At 36.6% G+C, this 18,465-nt stretch overlaps 1 pseudogene; it reads right to left on the reverse strand.

Moving 5' to 3' along the window:
• Positions 1-1,543: 1,543 nt before the first annotated feature.
• Positions 1,544-3,039, reverse strand: Zc3h15-ps1 (zinc finger CCCH-type containing 15, pseudogene 1; annotated as a pseudogene).
• Between the last annotated feature and the right edge of the window lie 15,426 nt (positions 3,040-18,465).

Below are 18,465 nucleotides of genomic sequence, written 5' to 3' on the forward strand. Positions count from 1 at the left end.
TTCACATCTAATAGTGCCCTAACCCTAGGAAAGAATGTATGTGGAATTCATATAAGAGATTCTCACTTCCTACAGAGGAACTGGCATAATTGTTAGCATTCTCACCAATCCCTCTGTTATTAAGGGTGCTCACTTGTCCAGAAGATTCCCAAACATGATGAAACTCTTCCCCAACACACTCATCCTCTCCTGTCTTCTCATCAATACCGCATAAGTGACCTAGTGCCCTATAATTTTGCTGAACTTAAATATTATTACCCATTTGAGTAAACAATAGTCAGAACTGACATTCCAAAGAAAAAGTAAGGAGGAAGCTTATTTTCCTTTAATGAAATGCTTGTTATCTGTTTCCTTCCCCTAACTTCTATCTTTTTGCAAAAATATAATGAAGGAGCACCTTAAACCCCACACGAATCCTTTCAAATCTCTGTAGGATCATCTGCCCAATTCTTGCCATATCCTAACAGCCATTACTGAGGAGATCTTGAGAATGAAGAACAGAAATAATGTTAATTAAGTGGGCTCCAGTGTACATAGATGCATGTGAAGTTCTATCCTCCAGATTTTTGTGTTGGAGAGTCTAGACCCTGCAGCTCAGAGACTCGCCTTATGTTGTCTTCTCATTAGTTGTTTCCCTATTTGTGGTTTGACTGTGCAGTAAATATAAGCTGCTGAAAGATCAGGGAAAATGTTTATGTGAATGAGAGGACCACAGAGTAAAAGACTGAGTACCTCCCTTGCTTTTGATGTATTCAGATTCCCTCCTCATTTACTTAGAGAGCCACTTAACTGTATATTCAATGGCCTAACATGCAAGTGACAGTGTCATATAGAGAATTTCATTCTTGAGTAACATTTTTGGATATATGATGTTTTTATTTACAACTTTATTGGCAAAACATGGAAGAACTCTAAACATCATTAATATAGGTCACTGTAGCTGACCCTGTTGTATTGAAAAAGTCCCATTCTCAGTGTCTGTGTTATTGTCCAAAGGTGTACGCTACTATGTCTGCATATTCAGTTTCCTTTATTACATACAATACTCACCTTTCGGGCATCCTCTAAAATACATAAATACAAAGGAAAGAAAACCACTCCCGAAAAACTGTTACAAGCAGCAAGTATTTTAAGTGTGAATAATTGCTCCTGGAAATTTACACATGGCCAGTGAAAATCAGAAGCCAGAAAAGCAGTTACACTTCCTACGTGGGCGGACAGTTACAACAACAATCATCTTCTGTAATGAGCATTTTAATCTAGCACCAAGTACTCTGAACGTCACCCACCATATTGTCCTGCCACAGCTTCTCTCCCCATCCCTCCTGTCTCTTCCTCCTTTCCATTCCAGTCTCCTCCTCTTCCTTCAAACTTCTCTCCCGCCCATCCTTCCTTCTCATCCAACGACAGGCCTCCTTCTATCTTGTACCTGCCTCGCCTGTGACATCATCCCACAAGAAGAGAAGATACAGGTGTAGTATTCCTTTTGTGGAGGACCGAATCCCTCCAGGTTCACCATTGGGAAATAAACATCCTGTTGATTCTAGGTGGCAAAAGAACATTGTCGATTTCTTTTCATGTTGATCATATTGAGTGGACCTAGTTTTCTTCCTTGACTTGTTCGTTGTTGTTCTTCTAAATCAAGTGTTTTAAATTCTTCTAATTCATCTAGATCTTCTCCACAGAGCAGATTTTCATCAACAGGAAAAACATCGATGGATCCATTTTCCTGTACCCCTGCTCTCCACTGACCTTGCCCAAACCACTGCTTTCACCATTTTCTGTCTGCCCTCCAGAAGCTTAACTTAATTTCTTTTCATCTTTATCTGAAGCATATGTGGTGACTCTTTCAAGACTGGCTCCTACCTGTTTCTTCTACATCTCTTACAATGTACAGGCATATATATATATATATATATATATATATATATATATATATATATATATATATATGTGTGTGTGTGTGTGTGTGTGTGTGTGTGTGTGTGTATGTGTATATATATATATATATGTATATATATATATATAATTTATACCCACAGAATCATCAACCTCATCACCACCTGTTACATGAATGTAAGAGGTATCATCTGCTTTCTCATCATCGCCATTGCCCAGCTCAGGATGAAATTCAAATGTCTCACGACTGCTGATCACCGATGCTTTCCCTGCTTTGAAGTCAGCTTTCTGTCTCTCCATGTCTTGTTCTAGTTTACTAATCTTTTCTTGTATTTTCCTTTTCTTCCATGCAGGAACAGATTTCTCAAGTGATTTTACTAACATTTGGGCCTCAGGAGAAAACAGTCTTTCAATTAGAGATTCTAGTGAGACCTTCTTTCTGTTCTTTCTTTTGGTCTTCCCCTAGCACAAATCCAGGAGGAAGTGCATGGAAGTCATGCAGTTTTCCTCACTTCCAGGACACACCCACACCCAGCCATACTTGTCATTTTCAATATCTTCATAGAAATATTTGCACACTATTTGAGCTTTGGATTTTTTTCTTTACAACCTCACTATGCGTCTTCTTTATTATTTTTCTAACTTTTCCTAATCCCAGCTATTCCAAGTATCTTTTTCTAGTTCTTCATCTCTTGCATCAATGTAAACACTTAATTTTTCACATTTTCTCTCCAAAGAGGGGTCATGAGGGAATTTACACTCATCTCCTTTAGTACATTGTCCCTGTTTGACTGTTGCACACACCACAGATTTGGGATCTGCACATTTATTTATTTATTTATTTATTTATTTATTTATTTATTTATTTTTTTATTTATTGTGCAATTACTACAGGCTTGAAAAACTCATCAAGTTCTCATAGTCCTTTCTTCTTGTCATCTTTCTTCAATTTCTTTTCAACTCCACTTTGTGCTACCTGATGTGGATTCTGTTAACCAAATTTCACTTGGAAGTGACACCCTCAATGAACTTTTGTTCCTTTGCTCATTTCTCATTCTTTACTGAAAAAGTATTGTCCTTGATGATCTTCTCCTTCTTCTCTGCTTTCTTGCTATACCCAGCCTGAGCCTGTTTCATGGAGGGTATCACGGAGGCAGGGGCATTGGTTTGACTCATAAGAAATAATATGAATATCAATACTCTACCTCTCCTTTTAAAAAATATTGCTTACCATGGTCGTGTCCTTATACTTTATTAAGAAATTTATCCTATGAAGGTTATATAATATTTATGTAAATTTCTTCCATTAAGTGACATTTTGCTCTTCTAGCCAATAGATTAATAATAGTTTATTCAACCAACCATTATGTGAAGGACATTTGATATGATGGTGAATCTTAGTGTTCACTTGATTGGATCTAGAATCAACCAAGATGAATACATCTAGGATAGAATTATTCTGTTAGGGTATTTCCTTGAAGGAAAATATTTGAAAACCAACAGCTTCTAAAAATATTCAGTTGTGTATGGAAAACATGTATTTACTAAAAAGAAATTTAAACTCATTACCAACAGAATCAATGATAATTATAATTTATCAACTTAGTTCCAAATCCTAACATTGCACCATTTCATAGTACTTACACATTGAATATGGTTCAGTTGTCTCACATGCATAACTGAGATGAGAATAATGTCTTTACTAAAGCTTGTGATGAGAATGGTACATGAGAAAGATTAACTTATGGACTATGTAGATGCTAAGTAAGATAAGTAACCTCGGTTGCCAAATTAACTGACTCTAGATATAACTAAGAGAAAAGCTTTGTGGAACAAATATGATGTTTATTTTCTCCTTTTATTGAAAATGGACTTTTCCCTTACATAATGTGTCTGAATCACGGTTTCTCTTTTCTTTTACTCTTCTAAGCTCCCCCTACCTGCCTTCCTATCCAGATCTACTCTTTTCTGTCTCTCATTAGAAAACAAACAGGCTTTAAAGTAGTAATAATAATAATAAAATAAAATACAATAAGATGAAACAAAACCAGCACATCAAAACAGGACGAAAGTAACAGGAGGAAAAGAGCCCAAGAAACTACACACACACACACACACACACACACACACACACACACACACACACACAACAGAGAGAGAGAGAGAGAGAGAGAGAGAGAGAGAGAGAGAGAAAGAGAGAGAGAGATTCACCCATTAACATACCCAGAAATCCCATTTAAACATTAGAGACACTGGAGAGATGGTTCAGTGCTTAAGAGAACTTCCAGAGGTCATGAGTTCAAATCCCAGCAACCACATGGTGGCTCACAGCCATCTGTAATGAGATTTGAGGCCCTCTTCTGGTGTGCAGAAGATGCAGTGTACTGAAAATAAATAAATAAATAAATAAATAAATAAATAAATAAATAAATAAATAATTACAGGAAACCATAATATATATTTTGACTTTACAATACACATACACACACACACACACACACACACACACACACACACACACACCAAAAACAAAACAAAACATAAAATCCTGCAGCAGTGCCAAGATGAGCAGCTTCCTGTCAAGTAAGAGTAATCTGATTGATACTATTCTTAAAATTATAAACTCTGTCATGAGATGGCACAGTTATCTGGTTGGTTTTGACATCTCAAAGCAAAGGTAGTACTTATAGAGAATATTTATTTTAATCTGAACATTAACACTAAGAACAGACAAATTCAGACTGTCCATCAGAAACAAGCTGTGATCTATCCTACCAGTGGAGAAAATAGGACATGACTAAGTAGTAATGAGAAGTAACTGTAATGTAGTCTACAGTACAGACATATTTCAAAGTGAGTCTGCTAAATTAAATAATACAGACAAAGAGAACACATTACTATTTTATGAAAGTTTATAAAAATATTTTGCAATATCAGCAATCAGCTCAAAGATTTCTGAGGTGTCTGCGAAAGTGGAGGGTAAATGTATTAAATGGTAGCACAAATGCATTGGGGGGAAATGGGTATGTACCACACTGCTGACAGCGATGGTTTCTGTTATCTGCACATAGAACAGAGTATATTTGAATGTATACTGTAAGTACATGCATTTCATTGTAATACCACTTATTTTTAAATAAGACAAATCAAAGGTGATTTTTTTCAAAAATACAAATGATGAAAGAATTGATCAAATTAAAACTATAGCATACAAAGTATAAATCAGTGCATCTCTAACCTTTCTATAATCAAAATTCTGTGGTGTTTGGAATTCTGCTCAATAATGGAATTTTGTAGGAGACAAAAAATGCACCAAAGTTGAGATTTAGAGACTTATCCTCTATTCTTTCCAGTTCAGACTGAAAATAAAGACTCTCTGAGAACCAAATGAAAATTCAGCATCCTTTACAAATTTAATAACTATATTTGGCCTCACTCAGAAGCAACTTGGGATATCTACCACAACCCTCAGCCAGTGGGAATAGACCTTGCACCCAAGTATATTTGGCAAACATAGTTGAGTTTTACATATCTTCTGATGTTTATAGAGACCTAATCCAGATAAATGCCATCAGGTTCCCAGAAATGAAGTATTCTGAAAGTTACTTGAAATTACTATGGTTCTGTGGAATCCATCCAGTTGTTTCAGGAAACTATCTTCTGGCTGGTGGTGAATAGAGAAATTCATCTTTGTAAAAGGAGGTCCAAAGCTGGAGCAAAGTAGATAGCCTCAGGCCTTGTGAAGGAAAACAGGGTTCAGAATCTCAGTCTACAATCTCAGATCTTGGACAGAAATCCAAGTGAGAAATGACCAGTTCTCCAGGTAGAATCAGTAAAAAGCTAAGTTTGAGAAAGCTGCCATTCATAGGCACTCATATCCCAGGCACAGAATAGACACAGCCTATGTGCACCTAATGACCCATGGCCACCACTGACCCAATGGAAAATGAACCTCTTTTTTAATTGCATATTTTCTTTATTTACATTTTAAATGTTATCCCCTTTCCTGCTTTCTCCTCTAGAAACCCCCTATCCTATTCCCTTCCCCCTGCTTCTATGAGAGTACTCCCCCATCCACCTTCCCACTCCTTCCCTCCTCTCCACCCTGTCATTCTTCTACATCTAGACTTCACAGGGCCAAGGGCCTCTCTACCCATTTATGTCTGACAAGGCCATCCTCTGCTACATATGCTCCTGGAGCCATGGGTCCCTCCATGTGTACTCTTTGGTTGGTAGTTTAGTCCCTGGGAGCTCTTGGGGTATCTAGTTGGTTGATATTGTTGTTCTTTCTATGAGGTTGCAAACCCCTTCGGCTCCTTCAGTCCTTTTCCCATCTTCTCCATTGGGAACTCTGTTCTAGTTGGTTTTGACAAAATGGCTTAATAGAATCCACATTTCCTTCCAAATGTGGGAACGGGTGGCGTGTGTCAAGTATATTGTCTATGATTTAATTCTCCACCTAATTTAATACAACAGACACTACTGTGATTAGTATTACATGAGATAATGGGAAAGAAACAGGAAGTACAGGTTCCCACACTAAGACACTAATGCTTATGAATTCAATACAGAAAAGTCAAATTATTGAACCTGTGTATTTAGCCACTGCATTATAAGTGAGTCCTCTAATGTTTTGAGACATCTCTGGCTGGTGAGAGGAAACTATGGCAAAACACTCACCTGAGTATTATAGTTCTTTCTACATATAATTTTTATACACGAAGCTGTACTTACTCTATGAAATAGGGAATTATTAGATTTTGTAGGCAGCAAGTACTAGTTTTCTCTTTTCACTAGAGTTTAATAACCATTAGTAGTTGAGAAATGAGGTCTGCTTAAGTAATGTATTAGGTTTGCACTGAGACAAAACCAAATATTTGTCATAGTACACAAAATTACTGATATTTTTCTGTATCTTTTATTAAAAAAGAAGCATGGGATCGATAAAAAAGTAGACAAGTGAAAAGAAGTGAAAAATGCCAGCTACTATAAAATCAGGAATGACTAATGCAATTATATTACATTGAATTTAGTGCGTCTACTTTAAAATATACCATTAACTCTTAAGTGTGAAAATCAGCGTAGTGGTACATGAGTACATTTTATGTAAAATACTATTCCTAGGTAAATAAATGTTTGTGTAATTTCATTGTGGGTTGTTTCATTACATTTTAAAGGACTCAAAGTTTGATAAAATATTGAGCACATGCGACATATGACTTAAATCCAGCACCCCCTACCTGGAGACTAAATTCGATTCAACTAAATGTATTATTGACAAATGGCTCTTGTCTTCCCGATTTGTCATGACAATTTGAGGTGACTCTAGAACAGCATGGTGTCATGACTGGTTTGCATTCAGTACCTCTGCTCCTCACTGTGGGAGCAGTAGAAAACACAATTCATTTCTTCGAGGAAGGCAAGAAAAATTTGAATTTGCCTAAAATTGACAGTATGTGGCTCATACAAGGGAGGCTAAAGCAAAAGCAATAAAGAAACATAAAATTCGTTCAAATCTACAATCATGAAAATTACCTTTGATTGCCAAAGAAGGAAGACGCATCACTGGAGCTAAGCGAGCTTATTAAACCATAACACAATGTGCTTCCTTACATGATAAACTTTAAGAGGCCACAGTTGGTCTTGAATTACTGTTCATGACCACAGTATTATCCAGGCTTTGAATGTGTCCTCAGATAGGAACTTAAATACCTGAAAGTTTGTAGTTACTTAGCTTAACAGCTCTAGCACGGTCACTTAGAATATTTAGAAAGAAATTCTTTTCATGTCAGAAAGTTTCTTTCAAGTTGCACAGTTCCTAACCAAACTCCCCGCTGGTGAGGCAAACAATTCAACTTAAATGTACATATTTGCAAGCAATAATGTTTGTCTATTGTTTACCCCTCTTCATGATCGAACATCAAAGTCTAAGAGTCAAATCATCCTACACACACACAGGCGCTGTTCAATTGAAATTATTTATCTTAACAACAGTGACAAATATCAGGCGTGAAGGAGATGTAGAGATGAAATATTAAAAATGTGGTAGCCAGATCAAGACCTGCATAATGATGTCAGTTTATGTACCAATATGGATGGAGAATATTAAGGAAGACCCGGCCCTTATATAAAGAGTTATGGACAATTAAAGGCTGCTAAGAGAGCGAAAATTAATCTTCTGCAAGAATAAATCCCTTTATAAATTATCCAATTCAGTTCGTGATGTGACAATAGTAATTAAAGAAGAGTTCATGAAGCTAAGAAGGGTGAGGGGAGATACAAGCGAAGCAGAATGGAGACTATGGTGTAGAAATACTATATATACATACACATTAGCATAAGACATTCTCAAAAAATAAGATAGTAAATATAAAATAAGAAAGGAAACTTAAAGTTTAGACTAAATCTTAGTAAGTTTAATTGTCTGAGAGTTTAAATCAAACATATATCTCATAGGAATATATAGTTTTTGTGCAGTTATATGTATGCAAGTATAAGTTCACATGTACACAGGAACATATGTGTGCACATGTCTATGGAGACCTGAATATGACTTTGGGTATTTTTTGGTTACTTTCCATTTTATTTATTCAGCATGGTCTCTGTGTGATTCAAGAACCCACAAGTTGGCTAACTCTGGCTAGTAATCTTGCTCTATAAAGACTCATCTCAGCCTCCAGAGTGGAAGTAATATTGATGCTTCTCACACCTTTCCTGGTTTCACATAAGTGATACGAATACATATGCCAATTATGTTTATTGGGCAAGTACTTTATCTACTGAGCCATTTATCCAGTCCTAGGAGCCAAATCTGACACATTCAACTGGATTAACATACAATAAATATCAATGAATTGTTCACTTAAGAAATTTCACTTTAAAAACAAGCCCCCAAAATTTCGAATTTGTGAAATAAATTTTAGCATAAATAACTAACCAAAGGACTATATTTTAAAATAAACAATATTCAATATTTGGCTATGACTTGCATTTATAAATAAGATTATTTTCCAGACAGTTTTAATAATACAGACATAGATACACATCAATGCTTCCAAACTTCCCAAAGGAAACGAATAGGGTTTCAGGAAAATGGATTGTACCCTATAATCTCTGGGATGTTTCATCTCTGGTAGACCAGCTGTTCCAGACTTATCCTAGTAAAAATGCCAAGAAGTTGCAGAAGCATGCGAACTATTTGATAGGACTTCATCTGAGATGATGAATGCGTGACAGCCTACCACAGCATCAATGCCCTGTTCAGATGTCAGCATTGTTTGAGTTAATACAGAAGAGTTAATTCATACCACGGACACCCTCTTCTCATTCTCAGTAATCGTATTCCTTGAAAAATAGCTTTTCTTTATTTTTACCTCCTGTGCTGTTCAGTTACTGTCTAATGGTAGTTGAATAGACAGTAGTATCATCTATGTAAATAGATTCATACATTTTAACTTAAATAATAACCATTTTTGTGAGAATAGATTGGATAGAAAATGATCCAATAAGTTGTATCATCTATGAACATAGAGAGAGTACAAATATGTTACACTCTTTACTTTCTGATGCTGGCTGTAATCCTTTGTGGTTTGTGAATATAATGGTCATTTTCTTTTTATATAGCATTGTGTCATTAATTTAATGAAGGCTCTTAGTAACATACATGTTTTCTATTAATGAGTTAAACATTTCTTTTTTTTATTTTTAATACCCAGAGAAAAGAGTTCTTCTGTTTGGTTATCCTACCTTATTTTTTAACCAAAAATGTCTAACTTTTTGAGCGTAGATCCCATATTAAAATGTATGTGGTTTATGTGTTAGCAGTATATGTCTGCTTCCCCATAATTATAACCTAGGTAAGTGGAAACATGGCACAGTCAGAGCAAACTGACTAATAAGATTATTCATACTGACAAGGTCTATCATTGACTAAAACCCTATCTCAAAGGATATGATGTAGGCATGATTACAGAATATTTCTTCGAAGGTAGCCCTGAGTTTCCACATACTAATATATGAGTGATCAACTGATATGTTTCAACAAACATTTGAATAAACATAGTTACCTATGTAGATAAAAAGAAGGAAAATTTATATAGTATAATTTCTTGTACCTTGAAATTATTTTGTGTGTGTGTGTGTGTGTGTTTGTGTGTAGGTAAGTATATAATATACTCCAAAACTCAAAGCTGAATAAATTTAGAAGCATAATAACATATAAAAATGTGAATGAGAAAATGTAGAAACTCTTAAAATGTAGATTTAACTTATATGTATTACTGATGAAAAATTATTGCATGCAAAATTGTTAGCATTCATGAGGGTTGCACAAGAGGACATATTATAGACTTAATAAGAACTGATGAGACAATGAAAGTATATCACAAATCTATGTACAGACAAAATGTAAAAAAAGTTACAGAGACTGGAAATTTTACTGAATGGTCTCACACTCTGGAAATCAATCTGGCAGTTTCTCAGAAAAGTGGGAATAATTCTACCTCAAGACTCAGCTATAACACTCCTGGACCCAAAAGATGCTCTACCATTTCACAGTGACAATGACTGAACTAACTATGTTCAAAGCAGTTTTATTCAAAATAGGCAGAAACTGTAAACAACCTTGATGTCCCTCAACTGAAGAATGGGTAATGAAAATGTGAGATATATATATATATATATACATATATATACATATATATGTATATATGTATATATGTGTGTGTGTATATAGAGAGATATAGATAGATATAGATAGATAGATAGATAGATAGATAGATAGATAGATAGATAGATAACTACTCAGCTATTTTTTAAAAAAGGACATCATGAATGGCAAATGAAAGGCCAATGGATGGAACTTGAGAATATCATCCTGAGTGTAGTAACCCAGACCCAAAAGAACATGCATGGTATGCACTCACTTATAAATAGCTATTAGCCATGAAGTATAGAAAGGAGGGTGCAAGCACGGGAGGATTGAATCTTTTCAGATGGGGAAATAAAATGGATATCAAAGAGAGATGGAGGGAAGGAACTGGGAGGGAGAAGGGATTGGAGGGGAGTTGGGCAGGGGATTCAGGTGTGGGAAGAACAGGGACCTGGGACTGGGGAGACCCCATTGTCTGTGTGGATGACTCTAACTGAGATTCCTAACAATGGGGGATATGGGTCTTGAAGTAGAAGCTTCCTGTACCCAAGCAGGAGGGAGGGTACTCGGTGAAGATTGGAAGGGGCTGATTTTGGGATGTAAAGTGATTAAATAAATAAATCAATTAACTAGTGCAAATGGAACCAATACCAGTTTCCCCAAGGAACCCCCATAAAATAATCAGTAATACTAATTAACATATGAAAATAAACCATAACAAAACCTGGACTGGACCTGGTAAAATGGTGTTTAAAAAAAAAAATCTGGCTCCTTTCTAGATGACTGGAAAAAGTCAAAACCCCAGGACAAGAATCTAGTAAAGTCAATAAGACCCTACCAAGTTTGATTTCCAGAATCGACCTAGTAGTGCCTTTTGTGGACAATTTGCACAGAAGGCACACAGACATATAGACAGGCAAAAATCTTCATACACGTAAAATAAATAAATAATTAAATGGATGAACTAGGTATGTATAACCAAGTATCTGTAAAAGGTTGAAAGCAGTTTCTTTTTTTTTTCAAAAATCAAATAGACTTTAGAGAATTGAAGATACAAAATTACCTGTTTTATAAAATGTGATAATGTTAGGATGTAAATTCTCCTAAGTTTTATATAAAAATTTTGATACAGTAATCATCAAAACCCCAGGACAAAGAATCTAGTAAAGTCAATAAGACCCTACCAAGGACACTGACATGCGTGTGGTTCATAAATCAGAAATAAATAAATTGTTAAAATATTATAAGTAGTTACATCATGTAATATCTGAATATTTAACTCCTTTTCTTCCATGGTTGTCACAGCTAAGAACATAGTGAGTAAACCGAATGAGCAAGGGACTGGATGCGAAGACAGCAATGAGAGTTATACACTGTGACACAGCTAGACTTTATTTGCTATTAACATCCTCTCTGTAGCTCTTGCAGGCCATGATGGACAGGGATGGGTGCGTTTTCCTTTCTTTCTCTCTGTTTAAGACAATCTCCTCTTCGGTTAATAAGATTCAATGTTGCAAAGCTATAAAGCTCTGCAGATAAAAGGTGGGGCCAATTACAAAAGTACTCATCCCCTCAGTGGCTCCTAAAACCACATCTCCATGCATTATTAGCAGCTAATGGTTCATTTCACGTTCTCCAATTTGCTGTGCTAATGGCTTCCTTCAGGGGCCATCCAGGCAATTAGAAAGAAGCACAATACAGAATAATCTCACTCTTACACATCATTTGAATCAGGGGGAAAACAGCATTGTCATTCGAAGAAAAGAGAGAACAGAATTATCTCAGAGAATCTTTAATTACATATTACATGAACATGTCTACATGAATGCATACACATGGACACTTAAGCATGCAGGCTTTGCGCTTTTCTTATGTGTGTCGGGTGTTATGGTTCTGAAGATAAGTTAACCCACAGTTCTTTCCATTACGATTTGCATCTCACACATAGTCAAAAGCAATGGGATGCTGGGTTATTCCTTGATTTTCAGAATGTGCAATAAAGGTGTCTGAATGCAGGAGTGGAAAGGCAGATTCAGGTCCAAGCATTAGCTCGCAGCTCAATGCGTTTCAACATTTATTGTAATTGTCAGTAGCACTGCAGATGTTGGTAAAATTCAAGTTTAGGAACATTAAACAAAAAGAAAAAACAAAACAAAACAGAAACAACAGTCCAGGTGTCTAAAATATATTATTGGCCACAGTCCAGAAGTAGGAACAAAATCTTTTTAAAGTAGAATTATTAAAGTATATACAGGAAGATGCAATGAATTGTTAGCAAGGAATAATTTATATTGGCCATTTGTTCACATTAACTACGTTGTCACATCTGGCATTGGGTAAGTAAAGAAGGTGCTTTCTGGTCATCTGATGTTCTGGACACTAGAATCGCTGACAGGATTTTCATATCATGACCAGAAAACAATGTTGTGAAACTTGCCATGGATACTCTAAATAGTGGCTGTAAAAGTTATATAGGATTATCAGAAACATAAAATTGGGTGGTACAAATTGAACACTCTCTAACGTCAATGAATGATATTTGTTATCATTTCCTACTATTGTATTATTCACACACACACACACACACACACACACACACACACACACACACACACACATACACCATGTACATACAAACCCCATACACACAGAGAGTGGGAAGTTTTCAGGTAGAGGAGAAAAAGGCAAACTGCATAATCGCAGGTGTTGTTCAGCATTTTATTTGAGTGCTAAGTGACTCTAAAAGACAATAAAATTTGAAATTCAATGTTATTTGTATTAGGGTTTAATCTCATATAGCTCTGGGGATTTAAGAATCAATTTTGCCGGGGTTGGGGATTTAGCTCAGTGGTAGAGCGCTTGCCTAGCAGGAGCAAGGCCCTAGCAAGGCCCTGGGTTCGGTCCCCAGCTCCGGAAAAAAAAAAGAATCAATTTTGCCATGCAGAATGATATTTTAATGTAAGATCACTGTAACCAACTTGAAGCTGATCCTGGGTATAAACAGGCATCCACACACTCAAAGGCATAGATAGTTGAGATAGTCCTACCAGAGCAGCTGTTCTGTAACAGTGTTTAATTACCAAGGCAGAAACCTGTGCTTTGATGCCTTTTTAATAGGAGCTAGAACATTTTTCTGAAATAGAAATTTTTACTTAAAATGCTCATTAGTTACTTCATTCCACAGTGAGCCACAGTGTAAAAAAAAAATCATCCAAGCGAGATCACGAAAGATATAAAGAACCTACATTTTCAATAAAAGCCATTATTAGAATTTGCCGCTTTATTCTAATATTTCTCCTGGTCACCAGAAAGTGCTAGTGCCGGTTTGGTGCAGTCTTTATCAGAATAAGAATGGTGTTTGCCTTATCTAAACATAAGAGGGATCATCTATATTTGGTGTGTGCATTTTTCTGTTGCCAGAAACTCAAAATAACAATCCACCTTAGGAAAAAATTAATGACATACATAATTTATGGTTTTGTTTCCAAATCTCTAAGTCTTTTGATATAATGACCAGGGTCAAAATGATCTAGTGCTGTGTCAGGTGTAAGAGTCCTATAGCTTTGGTCTCTTGGAAATTATGTATATAGACATGTGCGTGCCTGTGTGCATGTGTGTGTATACGTGTGTGTGTGTGTGTGTGTGTGTGTGTAAGAGAGAAGACAGAGACAGAAAGAGAGAGAGAGACAGAGAAACAGAGAGTAAGAGAGACAGAGAGAGGTCTGTAGAATCTATTACTGACTGTCTTTGGTTTTTTGGGGGGTTTCTTTGTTTGGTTGGTTTTTGGTTTTGGAGAGACATCATGACCAAGGCAACTCTTACAGAGGAAAACATTGAATTGGGGCTGCCTTATATTTTCAGAGGTTCAGTACATTATCATCATGACGGGAAACATGGCCGTATCCATTCAGATATAGTGCTAGAGAAGGAGCTGAGAGTTCTACATCTTGATCTGAAGGCAGCAGAAGGAGATTGTTTTCCACAGGCAGCCACCAAGAGACAAAATCTCCACACTGTGGGGATCTTGAGTAAAGAAAACCTCAAAGTCTGATCCCACAGTGATGCATTTCTCTAGCAAAGCCATGTCTTCTAATAGCATCCCTTGTTCTGAGCCAAGCATTCAAACACATGAGTCTGGTGGGGGGGGGGGGGCAAACCTTTTCAAACTACCTCAATAATTTTTTTAAAAAAGTATCTCTGGCATTGTATTTAAACAGCAGAAGCATGGGTTTCTGTCAAGAAGAATATAGCAAGAGGAGAAGCAAAAAGAAAGGAGGAGTGAGGAAGAGGGATGCCGTTTATCAAGAAGAAATGGTGGTTGCTAGGATATTTGAAAGCACTGCCCACTGACTCTATGAAATCTGCTATTGATCTTTCAGATGACATTCTTGGAAAACACTGCATTTCAGGACAGCATTCTACTTTATTTTCTTATTGATATTGTTAAGGTAATTGTATACTGAAAAGAAAAATATATGTCTATCTTATTAAAGTTCTTTGAATATTTCCAAAATATCTTTGAATATTTTATTATGAAATTGAGTAGACACATCATGAAATGATTTTCTTCAAAAGTAAAGGTCATATTTATAATATGGAATGCAATATATCTCTGTTTTGGAAACAATAATTATTGATTTTCCTTATTTTTAGAATTGTATACATACATACAATGAATTTGACCATATCTATCTCCGTTTTTATCCTTCAACTACCACATATCTCTCTAATACCTTTATTCACTAAATTCATGTCTTGAAAAATATAAACCACTAAGCCCAGTTAGAGTTATCCACCATTGGTGAGTAGGCATATCTAATTGTATATGGCAAATGTCCCAGCGGCCAAATTCTCAATAAAAAGTAATCACTCTTCCAACAACTATCCTTGGTTGGTACTACAAAGAGATTTAACTGCATTATTCTGTGAAATGAGGAGTTTTTGGAAATATTTAGCATTTTATGTTAATAATAATTATATTTTAAAAGAAATAGGTTTTAAAATGCATTTATAGATTTTACTTTTAAATATCTATATTCAAGGTGGTTATAAAACCAGTCTTTGCAAAGTGGGTGCAATCATTTGTGATACGCTTTTGTTGTTTGTAGTAGTCATTGTGTAATTGTTTTATTTTTTAACTTAATGAAGGTTAAAAAAACTAATGGCCCCATAGTCTACATCAATGTAGAAAATTCACTATAGTAAAATCTGGTTTGGGTGGGAATGATTTAATTGTATTACCTATGAAAGCACAATGACCTCAATGCTCACCCTTTCTCTCTCTCTCTCTCTCTCTCTCTCTCTCTCTCTCTCTCTCTCTCTCTCTCTCTCTCTTTCTCTCTTTCTCCCTTTCTTTCTTTCTCTCTCTTTCCCCCTTTCTTTCTCTCTCTCTTTCTCTCTCTTTCCCCCTTTCTTTCTCTCTCTTTCTCTCTCTCCCTTTCTTTCTCTCTTTCTCTCTCCCCCTTTCTTTCTCTCTGTCTCCCTTTCTTTCTCTCTTTCTTTCTCTCTCCCCCTTTCTTTCTCTCTCTTCCTTTCTTTCTTTTTTCTTTCTCTCTCTCTTTCTTTCTTTCTTTCTTTCTTTCTTCCTTCCTTCCTTTCTTCCTTTCTTTCATTCATCTTGATCATATTCTTCATTATCATTCATTTTACATCCTGCTCACTACCCCCTGCATGTCACCTCCCTCCTATAAACCCTGCCCCTCCCCTTCTCTTTTGGGCGTGGTGGGGTCCCTCATGGGTATTTCCCCAACCCTGGCACTTCAAATATCTGTGCTACTAGGAGCTTTTTCTCCCACTGAGGCCAGACAAGGGAGCCCAGCTAGAACATTTGCTACTGCAGGCAGCAATTGGAATACTGCTGCCCCAGTATGAACTCAGAGCTATGCATCTACTACATATGAGCAGGGAGGTGTAGGTCCAGCCTGTGTACATTCTTTGGTTGGTGGTTCAGAGTCTGAGAACACCAAAGGTTGATATTAGTTGACTCTGTTGGTTTTCCTGTTAAGTTCCTATCTCCTTCGGGACCCACAATCCTTCTTCCTATTATTCTGTAAGAATCCTCAAGCTCCATCCACTGTTTGGCTGTGGGTATCTGTCTGAGTCAGCTGCTGCATGGGGCCTCTCAGAGGACAACATGCTCCTGTCTACAAGCATAACAGAGTGTCAATAATAGTCTAAGGAACTGCTGCTTGCCTATGGGATGGGTCTCAATTTTGTCCAGTTATTGGTTCACTAATCCCTCAACCTCTGCTCTCTATCCTGAATAGACAGGACAAATTTTGGGTTGAAAGTTTTGTGGATAGGCTGGTGTCTCCATTGCTCTGCTGGGCTTCCTGTCTGGATGCAGGAGGTAGCCTCTTCAGGTTCCATATCCCCAGTGTAGCAAGTCACAGCTAAGATCATCACCATTGATTTTTGGGTGTCTCCCTTGTCCCATGCTATGTTTCTTTCTGGAGATGCCCCCACTTCCTCACCCCCATCTGTTATGGATTTCCATTCATCTTCATGGCCATTTAGCCATCTCTCCTCTCCTTCCCTACTCCTGATCCTGAACCCCCTATTCCACTGACCATCCCCCTTCCTCCCAGTTCCCTCCCTCCATCTTCCTCTTATGATTATTTTATTCCACCTTCTAAGTGAGATTCAAATTTCCTCACTTGAGCTTTCATTTTAATTTAGCTTATTGTGTCTGTGGAATGTAACATGATACCTGTATTTTTTGGTTAATGCCCACTTAAAAGTGAGTCCATACCATGCATGTCCTTAAGGGATTGAGTTACCTTACTCAGAATGATATTCTTCAGTTCTGTCCATTTGCCTGCCAACCTTAGTTGTGGAATATCTAAACAATGGCCACTCTCTTTTTTTTTTTTTTGCATTAAAGAAACAGAACCCACTCATGTAACAGGCAATATGAAAGGGATGTTTGAAGGCATACAAACACACTCCTGCTTCAAATCAGATGGTAAAATATGCATCTTTCCATACAGGATGTGGTCAACTCTACACAGCCTAAGGAAACTGGAAAGAATCTTATCTCTGGAAAACATATTTTTTCCTCTGCTGGAGGAAAAATGTATGGTTTGGAATATCACCATAGCTTCTACATGTCAATACTCTCAGAGCTAAGGTTACACAATGAGGTGGTTTGAATAAGAGTGAACTTAGTCTAAAAGGATTAGGAGGTATGACATTGTTGGTGGAAGTGTGTAAGGTAGGCTTTAAGGTTTCAAATACCCCCGCCAGTCTAAGTCAATCTCTCTCTCTCTCTCTCTCTCTCTCTCTCTCTCTCTCTCTCTCTCTCTCTCTCTCTCTCTCTATCTCTCTGACCTAGAGATCTACTAGAGATCTATAATTGTTCTCACCTATTACTCTAGTACCTTCCTGCATGCCAGTCAACTCCCTGCCATAATGATAATTGAGGAAAGCTCTGACACTGTAAAGAAGACCCAAATTCAATGTTTTGGTTTGTTTTTCATTTCAAGAGTTGCCTTGGCGATGGTGTCTCTTCACAACAATAGAACAACAACTAAGATACCCATGCATTCACAATGAAATTATGATTTGAAAAAAAATCAAAATTCTAGCGAATACAATAGAAAAATCGGTCTTCTATCAAGGTAAACTAAAATTTATAGTTGCAATAAGCTTTGTGATTATTTCTTATGATACTAACCTATACACTAGCACTAAGTTATATACTAACCTATACACTAGCACTAACTTATATGCGAACCTATACACTAGCACTAACTTATATGCTAACCTATACACTAGCACTAACTTATATACTAACCTATATACTAGCATGACACACCTATACAAAGCAAGAAGTATCTGTCTCCGCTGTAGTAGTGTCACAAAGAATAGTGAAAAGCCAGAAGGAAAAGATGTAAGTGAATCCTTAAGCAATATGT

This window comes from Rattus norvegicus, chromosome 1 (genome assembly GCF_021556685.1).
Source record: "Rattus norvegicus strain SHRSP/BbbUtx chromosome 1, alternate assembly SHRSP_T2T, whole genome shotgun sequence".
Lineage (NCBI taxonomy): Eukaryota > Metazoa > Chordata > Mammalia > Rodentia > Muridae > Rattus > Rattus norvegicus.